This window comes from Sceloporus occidentalis, unplaced genomic scaffold (assembly GCF_023333645.1).
Source record: "Sceloporus occidentalis isolate IW3139 unplaced genomic scaffold, rSceOcc1.0.p SCAF_71, whole genome shotgun sequence".
In the NCBI taxonomy this organism is placed as follows: domain Eukaryota; kingdom Metazoa; phylum Chordata; class Lepidosauria; order Squamata; family Phrynosomatidae; genus Sceloporus; species Sceloporus occidentalis.
This window is the reverse complement of record NW_028317051.1, coordinates 4,774,216-4,791,044: the sequence shown is the minus strand read 5'-3', so window position 1 is coordinate 4,791,044 and position 16,829 is coordinate 4,774,216.

The window sequence follows — 16,829 nt, the reverse complement described above, 5'->3', positions numbered from 1 at the left end:
TTCTACACTACCTCTCTCTCTCTATATATATATATATATATATACAGTATCTCACAAAAGTGGTGTAAAGTAGTGAGTGTACAGCCTGTATAACAGTGTAAATTTGCTGTCCCCTCAAAATAACTCAACACACAGGCATTAATGGCTAAACCTTGGCAACAAAAGTGAGTACACCCCTAAGTGCAAATGTAATTTCCTCTCCCTAATGTAATGTTTCTCATTAGTGTTACAAGGTCTCAGCTTTGAATGGGGAGCAGGTGTGTTAAATTTGGTGTTATCGGGGGGCGGAGCTAGCGCTCAAAGAAGATGGCCGCATAAGCCGATAGCTCTGCTCACCGTCCGATTTATAAGCTTACTTCCTCTGCCTGACCCAGCCGATGGGGAAAACTAATCGTGCGGGGACTACCCCCAGATCCTCCGGGATGCGGGACAGAACGTCTAACCCTTCTGTCCGGTCGTTTTTCCACGGCCCAAACGACCAGGACTCCCGTGACTCAGAGCCCAAGATGGCGCCATCTCCAGCTAGTCAAGCTAGCGAGTGCTCGGATGATGGCCTTCGCGACCAGGACTCGAGCTGCCCACCTTCGTTGGTTGCTGGCCCATCGTGGCAGGAGGCTTTAAAAGCACTCCCGACGAAGGCTGATTTGGTGGCCGTGATCGATGCATCGTTGGACCAGGCCCTCCAGGGGGTCCGGGCCGACCTTGTGGTCATCAAGCATGATCTCAGGCAGCTGGGAGACCGCGTGCTCACGCTCGAGGAAAACCACTCGGCCACCTGTGACCGCATTGATTCCCACTCATCCATTCTGCACACACACACAGAATCCATTCTTCAACTCCGACATCAGCTGGAGGACCTTGACAATCGGGGTAGGAGAAATAATCTTCGCATACGCGGCCTACCTGAGTCGGTTCCTCCTGAGATGCTTCGCCAGACGCTGCAGTCGGTGTTCAATGCGCTCCTTAAGCTGCCGGATGATGCGCCTATTCATTTCGACAGGGCCCACCGCGCTCTGCGACCGAGGGGCTCTCCATCTTCCCCTCCCAGGGATGTGGTGTGCTGCTTCCATGAATACACGGTCAAGGAGGCGGTGTTGAAGGCCTGTCGCACCACCGGCGCTGTGGAATATGAAGGGGACAAACTCTCCATCTATCAGGACCTCTCCCCGCTCACTCTTCAGAAGCGCAGGGCGCTGAGGCCCCTCACAGCAGCGCTCCGGGAAGCTGCCATCCCCTATCAGTGGGGGTTTCCATTTATGTTGATTGCCCGCCGGGACGGCAACACTTTCACCTTGCGGCACCCGGGCGAGTTGAAGCTCTTCTTGGAGGATCTCCACTTACCTGTTTTGGATGTCCCCGACTGGGAAGCTGCTCCTGCTATCCTTCCACCTCTGTCAGACCCGGCTGCCTCGTGGATCCAGCATTCCAACCGGAGGAAGAGGTCCCGTCGTGCCCCAGCAGCTCCAGTTGACACCGGCTGAGCGTCTTCTCTATCAGCGGTCTTTGGACGCTCTGTTCTTCACCATGAGACGTTCTCCGCTCTGACTTGTTTTGGACCTTTACCCGACTGAACTTCACCCGACTCCGGTCGTCGTTTATACTCACCTTTTCTGTTGCCCCGCTCGGGTTTTTCGTACTTTTTATTGTTTTCCGCCGGTTTTCGTTGCGTGTCGGCCTTTATGTTTCTTTTCAGTGTTTTCCCTTTTTTTTCCGCTAGTCGCCTATATTTTTTGTCTCCACTATTTGAGGCACCGCCATCTTTAGAGGTGACCGCCTCCTTGTCGGCCGTTTCTGCCCGACACTTACCTGCTCCTCGCTCGCACGACCTACGCGCATATGGGACGTTCGGCGGCCCTGTGTGCCTTGTTCGGCTGTATTGGTCGAGCTCTCTGGTTAGCCCGGGTCCTTACTTTTGGGCTTTCTCTAATTATCCGTGCCCGGACATATCGCCCATTCCCCCTTCCTATCGCTCATTTTTCCTCTTGGCTCCCTGTCTTCTTCCCTTGTGTCTGGCTGGGGTTTTTTCTGTTTCTGCTCTCTCGGACGGTGTAGCAGCTGCCCTCTTCTCCTTTCTTGCTTTTCTTTTCTCTTTCCCTCCTCTCCGGTTAGCCTTTCTTTTCTACCGCTCTCGTGGGCCTTCCCCCCCCCGAGCACCCCTGTCCTCCTTGGGACAGTGATTTGGGGACTCTTTGCAGTCCCTCGGCTCACCGTTATCGACACTCCGTGTCGCTACGATAGGTTATCTTGTGGCCTATCTACACCTCATGCACTACATTTCACATATGTGTTTATTTTCTTGTTGTATTTTTTTGTTTTCTGTTCTTGGTTTGTTTGACCTGTGGTGGCTTTTTCGCTTAATTTGGTACATTATCCGACCTCACTATGTCTTCTAATCACTTACAATTTGTGACACTTAATATAAGGGGCTTAAATAAACCGGAACAACGTTCCAAACTTTGCTCCTTTCTTCGCTCCTCTAAAGCTCACATAGCTTTTATTCAGGAGACTCACTTTAAGCAGGGCAATGAGCATAGGCTTTTGGATAGGAACTTTTCCCACTCCTTTTTCTCCAGCTCCGCTTCCTCGAGAACTAAGGGTGTGGCTCTCCTTATACATAAGGGGGTCCGTTTCCACCTCTTGGAGGACTGGAAGGATGACGAGGGGCGTTGTATATTTGTGAAAGGTTATATTGGCTCCCAGAAAGTTACTCTGGCTAATCTTTATGCCCCTAACAAGTCGCAGGGCCGTTATATAATTTCGATACTCAATAAATTGGCGGACTTCCAGGAGGGAGTTACTGTCCTGGGTGGGGACTTCAATATGGTGCTTGACCCCCTGGTGGATACTTCCTCTGGTCGGTCGCATCTTCCGTACTCTCTCATTCGTAGGGTCCTCAAGCACCTTAAATTCAACCAACTTATAGACGCTTGGAGGACCTTGCACCCTGGGGAGAGGGATTATACCCATTTTTCTGCCCCCCACGCTACGTACTCCAGGATCGATACCTTCTTCATTTCCCATTTCCACCTCTCCTTTCTGCGCTCTGCTGTGATTGGCCCTTCTACTATCAGCGATCATGCTCCGGTGTTTCTGAGGCTCTCTCTGATTGCTCTCCCTAGACCTCGGTGGAGTTGGAGGCTTAATGAGTCGTTGTTGGATGACCCCCATAATGTGTCTGCTTTATCTTCTCACATAACTGATTATTTCTCCGAAAATTCCACTCCTGATGTTCCTGCGACGGTTGTTTGGGAGGCCCACAAAGCTGTTGTGAGGGGTTGCCTGATTGGTATGGGCGCTGCTGCTAAGCGCACTCACTCGGATGCCATACTCTCTTTGATTAGACAAATAGCGCTCCTTGAATTGCGTCATAAAGCTACTCTTCTCCCGACCTTACAGCTTCAACTGACCACCCTTCGCGCTCGCCTGGCGTCTATGCTAGATACGCGCATCAAGCGTAATTTTCTGCTAACGCGACACTTATTCTATGAGTTTGGGGATAAGCCGGGCAAACTATTGGCGCGTGCCCTGCGGGCGAAAAGGGCTCAGACTTACCTGACTAGGATCCGGGATCGCCATGATAAGCTTCACTTTCATTCCCACGAAATTGCTGAATGTTTCCAACAATACTATTCGTCTCTTTATAACCTTCCTTCTGACCCGCACCCTGGTTTAGACGTTCACGCAGCCACCTCCGATTTTTTATCCGCGCACCTTAAAAGGACTCTCCAAGCGGAGGATAGGGCGGCCCTTGAGGACCCGATTACTTTGTCGGAAATTGAATTTGCGGTTAAAAACTCCCCCTCCGGTAAGAGCCCGGGACCAGACGGCTTCACTGCCATCTATTATAAAAAGTTTCTCCCACTCCTCGGCCCTCATTTGGTGACCCATTTTAACGCTATTGCCAGGGGTGAGCCCTTTGACCCCAGAGCGCTTGATGCCAGTATCGTAGTGATCCCTAAGCCTGACAAGAATTTAGACCTCTGTAGCAGCTACCGGCCGATTTCATTGATCAACGTCGATGTTAAGCTGTTTGCGAAGGTGCTCGCCAATCGTCTCCGGCCTCTTCTGCCTGGCCTGATTCACCCGGATCAGGTGGGGTTTGTGCCGGGGAGAGAGGCACGGGACAATACGATTAAGGTTATTGATTTGTTGGCGCATGCCCACCACTCCGGAACCCCATTGGTATTGGCCTCGATGGACGCTGAAAAGGCGTTTGATCGGGTCTCTTGGCCTTTTTTATTCCGGGTCCTGGAGGGTCTTGGCCTGGGCTCTAGATTCCTGACGTGTGTGCGGGCCTTGTACTCCTCACCGGTTGCCCGGGTTACAGTTAATGGCATCCAGTCTGATCGGATTGCTCTCGCTAACGGCACGCGGCAGGGGTGCCCTCTTTCCCCCCTTCTCTTCCTCCTGGTGGTTGAGCCCCTTGCGGAGGCGGTCCGTGCTCACCCGGACGTCTCCGGTGTGGAGGTTGCTGGTCGCTCCCATGTGATCTCTCTGTTTGCTGATGATGTCCTGGTTACGCTGACTAATCCAGGTCATTCCCTTCCTGCGCTGCTATCGGTCCTTGATCGCTTCCTTTTCATATCTAACTACAAGATTAACTTATCCAAGTCTGAGGTGATGGGGTTTCGCTTGACCCCGGAACTCTCCCACCATATCCGCACCACTTTGCCCTTTCGTTGGAAGGAAGACTTTATTAAATACTTGGGGGTCCTTATCCCAGCGGATTTGTCTCAGATTAAGGCTCTCAACTTTGATCCCCTCCTAGATACCCTCCTTGCTGACCTCCACAGGTGGGCTTTCCCTCATGTGTCCTGGTTTGGGAGGGTTAGTGTTTTGAAAATGAACATTCTCCCACGCTTCTTGTATCTTTTCCAAACGCTCCCTATCTTTCTTCCCCGTTCCTATTTCCGTAAATGTCATGGTGCCTTTCTCCGCTACATATGGAAGGGCAAACCGCCTCGACTTTCTTTCTCTTACTTGACGAGGCCCAAGACGCTGGGTGGGGTGGGTCTCCCCAATTTGGAACTTTACTGGTGGGCGGCTCATCTCCGTCGCGTGGTTGAGTGGTCTGTTGGTGCGAGTCGCCTCTGGGTATCTGTGGAGGCAGCCGCTTTATCCTGCCCGATTGCGGTTCTTCCTTGGATCCCCAACCCACAGCGTTGGGTCACGCATGCTCCTCATCCCCTGATTGGCCCCACCTTGAAGGCCCTTGGCCATGTGGTGAGGGCGGGGGGTCTTACGTCGGTCCCTTCTCCCATGCTCCCCGTTTCGGGTAATCCCGACTTTGCCCCGGGACGTGTTGCCGCCCGCTTGGTGCCATTTTCGCCCGCGGACGTCTCCGTTCTTCGAGTCTGCCACGTGATGCGTGGCCCTGTTCTTAAACCCTTGGAGGAACTGACTGGGACTGCGACTAACTCTTTTCTGACTCTTTTCCTTTACCACCAACTGCAGCACTTTCTCTCCTCCACCGGGGTCTTAGCGGGCGGTGTCCGCCCTCCTACTGCCTTTGAGCAAATATGTCTCGAGCCAACGGAGCCTCCGCATTTGCTTTCTGCCATATACTCCCTCCTACTTGCGCCTGCGGTCATTACTAAGCCCTATTATTTCAGCCTATGGGAAAGTGATCTGGGGTTATCCTTCTCTTTGGAGGAGTGGGAACGGATGCTAATGATTGTTCATAAGGGAACGGTGTCCAGCAGAGTACAGGAAACTCTTTTCAAAATTGTTACCCGTTGGTATAAAGTTCCCCTTGATTTGCATAGATTCTTGCCCCACGTTTCTCCGACTTGCTGGCGTTGTAACTCCCATCCTGGCTCCCTTTTCCACATCTGGTGGGAATGCCCTGCCATTAAGCCTTTTTGGCACAAGGTGGCTGCGGTTATTCGGGAGGTATCTGACCCTTCGTTCTCGGCCACCCCGGCTTCTATATTGTTACATTACACCACGGTCCCGTACCATGCTTATAGGGGTTCTATTACATTTCATTTGATTAATGCTGCGCTTACCACCCTTCCTAGATCCTGGAAGTCCGTCACCCCCCCCTCTATTTCTGCCTGGTTCAACAGGGTGGAATTCATTTACCAGATGGAGGTCCTTTCGGGTGCCTCTAGGGGGCAGGACCATACGGTGGAGCTTAAATGGTTCTACTGGCGCTCCTATGTTTCCTCCCTGGATGCTCGCCCAGATTCTCCTTTGATTTAAGTCTGTTTGTTGTTTCTTCCTTTCTCCTCAGGTCTATGCTCACGTACCATTTTGTTGTTTTCTTTTCTTATCCGTTTTGACTGCAGGCCACACAAGGTCTGGTTGGGTTTAATTCGTTCGGACCAAGTACCCCTTGTACCCGGGTCTCATGGCTGGGCTTTGTTACGGCCTGGTCTATGCCTTTTCTGTGATTTTCCGCTCTTTTTGGGTGCTATTCTTACTGTGGTCTCCGTTATTGGTTGCTTCATTCCTACAATGCGCTGCACTATGTACTTGGCACATTTTTTAAGTGTTTTGGTCCGACCATTGTGATCCAGTGTCCTCTGGAACTCCGATGTACCTATCTTCTGGGATTACATTTGTAAAGACGGCTGCTGTTCTTATAGTTGTGCCCTGTACCTATTTCCACTGTGCCTTCCATTATTGTGACATTGTGCAATGTTATGTTTTACTTTCAATAAACGGAGAATTGAGAAAAAAAAAATAAAAAAAATTGGTGTTATCGCTCTCACAGGCTGTCATACTGGTCACTGGAAGTTCAACATGGCACATGAGGATCTGAAAAAAAGAATTGTTGCTCTACATAAAAATGGCCTAGGCTAAGACCCTGAAATTGAGCTGCAGCACGATAGGCAAGACCATACAGCGCTTTCACAGGACAGGCTCCACTCAGAACAGGCTCCGCCATGGTCGACCAAAGAAGTTGAGTGCACATGCTCAGCGTCAAATCCAGAGGTTAGGAAATAGACGTATGAGTGCTGCCAGCATTGTTGCAGAGGTTGAAGGGGTGGCTGGTAAGCCTGTCAGTGCTCAGACCATACGCCGCACACTGCATCAAATTGGTCTGCATGGTTGTCGTCCCAGAAGGAAGCCTTTTCTAAAGATGATGCACAAGAAAGCCCGCAAACAGTTTGCTGAAGATAAGCAGACTAAGGACATGGAATACTGGAACCATGTTCTGTGATCAGATGAGACCAAGATAAACGTATTTGGTTCAGATGGTGTCAAGCGTGTGTGGCGGCAACCAGGTGAGGAGTACAAAGACAAGTGTGTCTTGCCTACAGTCAAGCATGGTGGTGGGAGTGTCATGGTCTGGGCCTGCATGAGTGCTGCCGGCACTGGGGACCTACAGTTCATTTAGGGAACCATGAATGCCAACATGTACTGTGACATACTGAAGCAGAGCATGATCCCCGCAGGGCAGTATTCCAACATGATAACGACCCCAAACACACCTCCAAGATGACCACTGCCTTCATAAAGGTGATGGACTGGCCAAGCATGTCTCCAGACCTAAAACCTATTGAGCATCTGTGGGGCATCCTCAAACGGAAGGTCTCTAATATCCACCAGCTCCGTGATGTCGTCATGGAGGAGTGGAAGAGGACTCCAGTGGCAACCTGTGAAGCTCTGGTGAACTCCATGCCCAAGAGGGTTAAGGTAGTGCTGGAAATTAATGGTGGCCACACAAAAAATCGACACTTTGGGCCCAATTTGGACATTTCCACTGTAAACTCACTACTTTACATTGTAGCAGAGTGTCATTTCTCCAGTGTCACATGAAAAGATATAATAAAATATTTACAAAAATGTGAGGGGTGTACTCACTATTGTGAGATACTGTATATGTATATATTGCCCTTAAACATGCCTACCCATACTCACACATATACACTGCCTATACAAACACATATAGACTGTCCTTACACACACATATACACTGTTCATACACATACCTATCCACATACACACATATATACTGCCTATACGCACACATATACACTGCCCTTAAAAACGCTTGCTCATGCACACATATATACACTGCTCATACAAAAACCGGTTCCACACACACATATACACTGCCCTTACACACACTTGCTCATACATACACCTGCCCATACACATACACTACTCACACACACATATACACTGTCCATACACACACTTATATACATTGCCCTTACACACAGATATACACTGCCCTTACACACATACACATTCACATATGTTATATCCTCCCTTTTCTCATTAGATCCCCCTTTCTAATTATCATCTGCCCCCCCTTTCTGTCTAATATCCTCCCTTTCTCCATATACCCTCCCTTTTTCTCCCTCTGCCCCCCTTTTCTCCCTATCAATGTACTTTCTGTACATAGAGTCATTAAAGGCATTGATAAAACAAAGTTTGCTTATTGTGTTGCAGATAACTGTTAAGTTGACACTGTAGTATTTGCATAGGAATGCATTTATAGATTGACGGTTAAACTGTTAACAAAAAAAAATAAGTAAATGAGTGGGAAATGTAGGATGGTATTGTAAAAATATTTCCTTGCCTGGAATAACTGCAAAATAACATGGTGAATATTTATTTACATCCTCCTCACATTTGTTTATTTGATTACTAGCACTAAATCCTTCTATACATTTTATTAGCTCTATAATACACTGCTTAGCTTGTAAAGTACCCTATACGTACAGATAAGCTTATACAATATTGGCTTATTATCTCCTTATAAAGTAATTTAATTGTGGTAAAATATAATTATTTTCTTGTTAGACCCAGGGTCCATGCATGAAGATTAAGAACCAGGGGAAGGCTGCAACATTCTTTGTGGAGGATATTTTACGAAATGCCCCAAAAGCAGCAAAAACTTCTACAAGTCTTATCATGGACACTCATGCGCGGGTACGGATACTTTGCCTACCCCTGATTAGGATGGAGAAGTTCAAATCAACCCTGATGAAATCAATAAATCGAAACTGTGGCCAACTCATGCTTAAATGAAAAAAAAACAATACATTATTGTGTGAATGGCAAGTCATTGCAGTTTATCTACCCCTTCAAAATGTTTCAGGTCTAGCCCCAAATAAAATGTAAACCTAGCTTTTAAAGCCCTACCTACAGTTCTGTGTAGATTATTTTCTCCTCTACAGTATTAATGTATATTATGACAATATCTTGAACTTCCCAGGTAGGCCATTCAGAGCTGTTCCTCTAGGGAAGTGGTTTTCTCAAGTGGCACACTAAGCCACGCATCCCTTCTTTTAGTTGGAGTTAACTGGGCAGAAAGCAGAGGAAGGCAGGTGAGGAGTAGGCAAAACATTGGTAAGGAGTGACAGTGGCCAGATACTGCACGTCTGTTTGGAGAAAGAAGAAAGTAACCTGGAGGCTCTGGGTCTAACCATGAGAAAGAAGAAACTAACCTGGAGGCTCTGGGCCTAACCATGAGAGTTTACAAGTATGATAATGAGGATTATTTTTCCTTCTTTTAACGGAGTGGTATTGTCCAGAGGCCAGGCATGGGGATTTTGTAAGTGGACCATGACATTATATTCATTACTGCTAGAGTGTTCCCAATATTACATCAATATTGGGAACACTTTAGCAGTAATAAATCTTTCCCAGGTGTTTCTCCTACAGCGTCTTCGGACTCACCCCATGACATTATAAACTTGCCATGTAACGTAAAGTGAGCAAGCAATAACATGTTCATTGTGTTTAGATGATGTATACTATCCAATATTTAACATGCCTTGATATCTCTTTTTATCCTGTTAATCTTGGAAAAGAACAGTGTTGTTCACCTTATGTTGTGATTGCACAATGCCTTTTTAATAGTATCATGCCTAGTGAATAACTGAGTATTCAATATCTTCGATGTTCTTTTGATTCTTTTCTTTCTATTTTTTACACTCCATTTTATTTTCCAGTAATGTGTACTACCATGTCTTTTATATTTATTTTAAACTATTCAGATATTTGACCTGCATGCATTTTTTGAAGAACCTTAAGATGGTAATAACTTGCGTTGTGGAGTGGAGTTGTAACTGCCCCAGACTGAAATGAGCGGTTCTATGTTGTCCTTGGGGAAGGGAGGTGTGGCTGTTCCAGATAAGTACAAATATTTTCAGGGTTCTCATCTCTAACATGCCTTGGAGTGGAAAATTTTTCCTCCTCATAGGCTGTGGATAATTTTGAAACAATCTTCATTCTCAATTCTATAGCCATTGTTTATGGTTGCATCCCATTTGGGCCAGGTGAATATTTGGTGTGCATCTGCTAGTAGGAGCCACCTTGAGCTCTCCCAACATGTAAGGGTGCTGTTTTTCTTATACCCCCATACTCTTGCCATTCACAGATAATCCATATTTTCCAGAAGGCAGAGGAGGTCTATCATTGGGCCCCCAGGAGCTTCCTGTTCTTGCTTGTGCCCCAGATATGATGCTCCCTCACCATACTCCCCAGGTGATTTCTGTCTATAATCGTTTATTAGAAAAAAACTAGACATCTTTTAAATGCTGCCAAATGTTTGTTCCTGCTCTATTGGAGCCCCATCCTTTGAAGATTGAAAGGTGGAGGAAGTAAGAATATTGAAGTTGTTGGTTAAGTCAGTGTCGGGTAAGTAATGTCCCATGACTATTTGTTTAATATACCAAAAAAAAAAAAAAGATTAATAAAAAAAATAATATTTTCGGCTGCATTCAATCACCTATTCTTCACATTTCCCCTATCATAAAACCACCATTTCACATTCAAATCACATTGGTTTGACAGAGAAATGTACCTCTCGTGACTGACACTTAGTGCACTACGTTGTGTCCTGTGTTGTGGAAACAATATCTCCATTTGATTAATTACATAGTCAAATGTTTTTTTCTTAGTTTTTTTATTTTATAAAAGTAAGAAACAAACAGAAACAACAATCTTTTTCCGCAAACCAAGGCCCTATTCATGACGCAGGATGTGTGTGCAAGAGTATGGAGATATAGTACCCATATTCATGTAAAAAGTCCAGTCCTCGGCTGGATTGAGTTGGGTACACACACACACCTGGCTCAGTTGAATTTTGAATCACATACCGAGCTGCAAGAGACAGAACGTTGGCTTTCACTATTCATGTGAGAGGCTTGTCACCTGTGCTCTATTACAAAGTAGGTGTACAACAGTTTTATATGATTGAATTTTTGCCAAAAGTATATATATTTTGAAAATTTGTCAGAAGACTTCTCTTTAGCCTGTGGTCATATGATCTTCCAAACCCATATTTTAATTATATATATCCCCTTGCATTGGGCTGTGAGAATCTAGCAACATTATGTTTCTCATTGGCCTAGTGCTTGTATTCAGGAAATATCTGTTAAAATTTATATTGTAACGTTTACGTGTGTTGTGAATCAAACCAAATATTTTTGTTTCAACTGATTGTGACACTGTTCCTACTATACTGGTGGAAACAATCCAGGAATACAGATGATGTTCTGGCCAATCTAGAGGGTAGGGATACACAGGTGAATTGGCTTTCTTATACAGATTTGTGAATTAAAGTAAGTGATGCAATGATATGTATTATCTTGACATGATGCATGTAACCGAGACTTAGACAGTGATACAAACAGTCCTTGTTGTTGTCATCTGTTTAACCTGTTTGTGCCCCCATAGACATACAGGTACGTCTACAAAAAAGGTAGATAGATGCCCCCTAAGACAACACAAGCAGTGTGTCATAGCAGTGGAACCAGCTGCGGACACTGTACATATATATATATATATATATATATATTATCTCACAAAAGTGAGTATACCCCATACTGTAAAGTAGTGAGTGTACAGCCTGTATAACGGTGTAAATTTGGTTTTCCCATTAAAATAACTCAACACACAGCCATTAATGTCTAAACCTTGGAAACAAAAGTGAGTACACCCCTAAGTGGAAATGTACAAATTGGGCCCAAAGTGTCAATATTGTGTGTGGCAACCATTATTTTCCAACACTGCCTTAACCCTCTTGGGCATGGAGTTCACCAGAGCTTCACAGGTTGCCACTGGAGTCCTCTTCCACTCCTCCATGAGGACATCAGAGCTGGTGGATGTTAGAGACCTTGCGCTCCCCCACCTTCCATTTGAGGATGCCCCACAGATGCTCAATAAGGTTTAGGTCTGGAGTCATGCATGGCCAGGCCATCACCTTTACCCTCAGCTTCTTTAGCAAGGCAGTGGTCGTCTTGGAGGTGTGTTTGGGGTCGTTGGAATACTGCCCTGAGGCCCTGTCTCCGAAGGGAGGGGATCATGCTCTGCGTCAGTATGTCACTGTACATGTTGGCATTCATGGTTCCCTCAATGAACGGTAGCTCCCCTGTGCAGGCAGCACTCATGCAGGCCCAGACCATGACACTCCCACCACCATGCTTGACTGTAGGCAAGACACACTTGCAAGACAGTACTCACCTGGTTGCGACACCATCTGAACCAAATACATTTATCTTGGTCTCATCGGACCACAGGACATGGTTCCAGTAATCTTGTCTTCAGCAAACTGTTTGCAGGCTTTCTTGTGCATCATCTTTAGAAGAGGCTTCCTTCTGGGACAACAGACATGCAGACCAATTTGATGCAGTGTGCGGCATATGGTCTGATCAATGACAGGCTGACCCCCCACGCCTTCAACCTCTGCAGCAATGCTGTCAGCACTCATATGTCTATTTGCCAAAGACAACCTTTGGATATGACGCTGAGCATGTGCACTCAACTTCTTTGGTCGACCATGGTGAAGGCCTTTTCTGAGTGGAACCTGTCCTGTGAAACCGCTGTATGGTCTTACCCACAATGCTGCAACTCAGTTGCAGGGTCTTGGCAATATTCTTGTCTATATGAACAAAGTAAACCCAAACATTATTGCATCAAAACTGCAAACTGGCAGTGTAGAAGAGAGGAGGTAGCCATCCTAGTGATAAATTAATATATACAGTTATAGGCATGGCGTGTGAGTCATTCCTGGGAACTCTCTGTCTTTACCAGGAGTCTCTGAGTAAAGCCCTGCATCCTTATTTCTCTGGACAGGGGAGCAGCATTTGGGCATGCTCACTCCCCTCCCACAACCCCTCCTACTGTCCGCCGACTTTAGACTGGCGCTAGCTCAGTCCCTATGTACGCTAGCTTGATGGATGGCTAGCCTTGAGCCATTAGGAAGCCACTCTTTAAAAAATTGATAGCTCCAGGTACCCTACCCTGAGAGGTTTGTAGGTATGGCGCTAGTAACCACACAGGCAAAGGCTTAACTGAAAAGTCTGACCTTAATAGAATAGACTTCTTCAAGTTAATAAATAGGATGGGAATTGATGGCTAGTCTAAAGATGATGGTCATTGGTGGAGCAGTTAGCCATTGTTAGCTATACATATTAACTAAAGTCTTCTAGTTATTTAATGTGCCTAGTATTTTTTTTTTCTTTGGGTTAATAAAATGTGGCCAATTTTTGCCATAAACTTTGCTGGTAAATTTGTAAGGAAACCAATTGTTGCGTAACTTTACAGACCCTACCAGAGGCCATCTGTCCCTTTTTAATGCAACATTTACACCACAAATACTTTCTATGCTACTTTTATGTAGATGTTTTAATATATGTGTGGTAGGCAGGGTTACAATGAGTGTGTTGTCTTCCAAACATGATTTGGGCATATATATATTAATAGACACGTCACTTGTTGCCAACCCTCCCTTATTAATTGCTTCAGATATATATGGCCTTTCTCTTTCCAGATATTCACATGGACCTTAAACCATGATATTTTAAGTGTGCGGAGAAACACCATTGCACCTTCCCCTTATATAGGGTGCCATGACATGTGTGGATTAGCTTAAATACAATACTAACACCTAAGAATTATTTAATGTATAGCTTTGTAATTTAGTGCTTGTCTCCTTTATTTGTTACAAATGATAATTGCAGCAACAGGTTCACTTCACTTATATAATTAAATGCAGCAATAAATAAACAATGTGTGTTGAACACCCATACTTTTGCCAGGCATATTTCTTTAATCATGTTAAATGTTTCCTCATTCATACATTTTGCTGGGAACACAATTGTCACATGACAACTATGGCTATAACATACCAGTGCCTGCTTTTTGTCCAATAACTCTTGCAAAATGTGCAAAGGGAGACACAATTCTACATGTGTAAAGATGTATTTATGGGAAAATTTTAAAGATTAAACAGTACTAGGATTGATGTTTCTATTGATGTATTAAGTAACAAAATATTACATTTTACAGAATAGGTAGAACAGCCCCTTCAAGGCTTTGGTAAAGATTTGTATCTGCCAGCAACAGAAATAACAAACATAATAATATCTTAAAATTTAAAGCCCAAAATGATTAATTTATTAGAGGCTTACTATGGAGTAGTTAGTGAACACGTTGAGCCTTTGGAAGAACAGGTTCTCACGGTGAGTAAGAAGAGGCTGTTTGCTGGACTCTTAATGCACTTATAAAACTTAAAAAAAAAGAAAAATATCCTCCTGCCGTCTGTCTACAAAGGTCATCTGTATTTAAGGTATGTTTTTCTTGAAAATCGCTTTGCTGCCTCAGGAAATTCCAGAAAGCAACTTTCTCCCTCAGGCACCACGCCTCCACCAGACCACGGGAATGCAGGGAAGCCAAAACAGCCACCACACAGAACACAAGAGTGTGTCTACCTCAAAACATAGAAGTGTGTCTGCTGAAGAGAGGAGAGGTAGAGATAACCAAGCCCCTGTCTTTAGGTATGATACTTTTAGTCAGTTACAAAGGGGCAATGGTGAATATAACACTTTTAGGAGTAGAGAGTGAAAAATAATAAATGAGATTTGTGTTTGACAAAAATTACATTTGACGTACAGAGAGAAGTACTGATTAATGTCTATGCAACACAATTAACCCATTGACAGAACACACAGAGTGGCTAATTTTTATGTGGAATTATGGCCTATTTACTATGTTTAATATATGTTGAAGGATGTGTATTCAGCTCCGGTTACCACCTTGTCCAGTGAGTGAAGGCAGCAGATCATTTTAGGTTCCCTTTCATGAAATGCTAATACTTCCCCCATTATACAGCTATCCACAGGGTATCCATTATCAAATGGATGCCTCATGTTTTTAAATACCAACCACTCACTTCATTTTAAATGAGCGCAAGGGCCTAGTAGTGGTAAAGAAGCAGTTAAATTCCCAAAATGAATATGGCAGGTGTCAGCTTTTTAGAAGGAAATAACTTTTTTTTGTTCTGTGTCGGATTGGGGTGTCAAAACTAATTTTACAATCATATTTCATATGTATAGCTGAAATGTCAAATTTGTCACATTATATATACTTTAATTTAGGAGTAGATTTTAATAAAAGTGGTTTGTATGACAGATAATTATATTGCGATGATTTTATCAGAAGCTAACCAGGCTATACCAGAACAAAAAAACAGGGATTTTACACAATACTCTTGCGTAGGCTTAGGCATTTCTGACATCACATTGCACATTGTGGTAGCTCCCGTTCAGTGGTCTCCTGGGAATCTGTCCTATGTGGCCAGTAGTCAGGTAAAGAATCTGTGTGCAGAAGTTTGAAAACAATTTGTGTAGAGATTTGTAATTTTCAATTAGGATGCCAGCAGATAGTAAGGTTACCATGGTTATGTTAAACTCTGTTTCTTTAAGCTGCATTTGATATTTTAAAACAGCCTTCTGGCAAATGTTTTACTTCGACAGAAAAACAAAACTAATTTTACAGATGTTTTCTTCAGACCTGTGTAACTACCAGGCGTAGAGACATAGATCTCATAGATTCCTTACATTAGACTTTCAGAACTTTCAGCTCCATCACATGGGTCTGCATTTAAAAAAGTAGTGGAATAAAAATCCTTTAGGTATTCCAAAAGGGTTCATGTTGGGAGTATACTGTATTAGAATATTATGGCTCCCAAGTCACCTAGGCTTCTTTGTTGCTTTGCATAGGACATTAATTTATGTGCATACTAGTAAATATTTCAGGAGTTATTAAAATTAAATGAATATTAAAGCTTTATAATGTTTGTGCCATGTGTCTATGCAATGTAATTCTATAGAAAATTTATATTAAAGTCTGAAAAGATAAATATAGAAAACTAGTTAACTGCCTGAGTTAATGAGTTATTTAGTGAGCTGAGGTCAATAGTTAATATAAATCAAGACAATTGTGTTTCTTCAGTTGTTTGTGTTTAATACTAAAGGCAGAGGTGGTAATATTATTATGATTTTCATATGTACTGCACTATATATTTTGCTAAATGTTACTACTAACAGCCAAATTTGGCAATTTTAATAACTGCCAAGAGGAGGGTAGAAAAAAATCCTCTACAAATCCTGAGTGTTGCTGATGGCAGGAGAGACATAATCAGGTTACTGGAATAATACCAACTTAATATTTCATTAAAATAATATACGGCAACATTTCTTTGGCAGTTCTTGTTACAAAGCCAATTAATACAGAAGAGGTTATATGCTTTTAAATGTCATGTACTCCTGAGTCATATACTCCTGAGTATACAAATTACTTTTCAGGTATCAGAACTAGAAACTTACTCATTTGATGTTCTCTTCTTGGGAATGTATAAGCAGAAACAATATTAACTATATACTAGTCAAAAATAGTGATGGATATTACAAAATAATATTAGCGTGACAAGTGCAATACCTGCTTTCAGGAAAGTCAACTGATTGGGACTCTTGACTTCAGAAATTACTTGTCTTTGGAAATGTCCCTGAACACTTCAAAAAGGTAATATAAATTAACTTGATCTTTTACTTTTAATTGACTGACTATATATGTAGCATAGT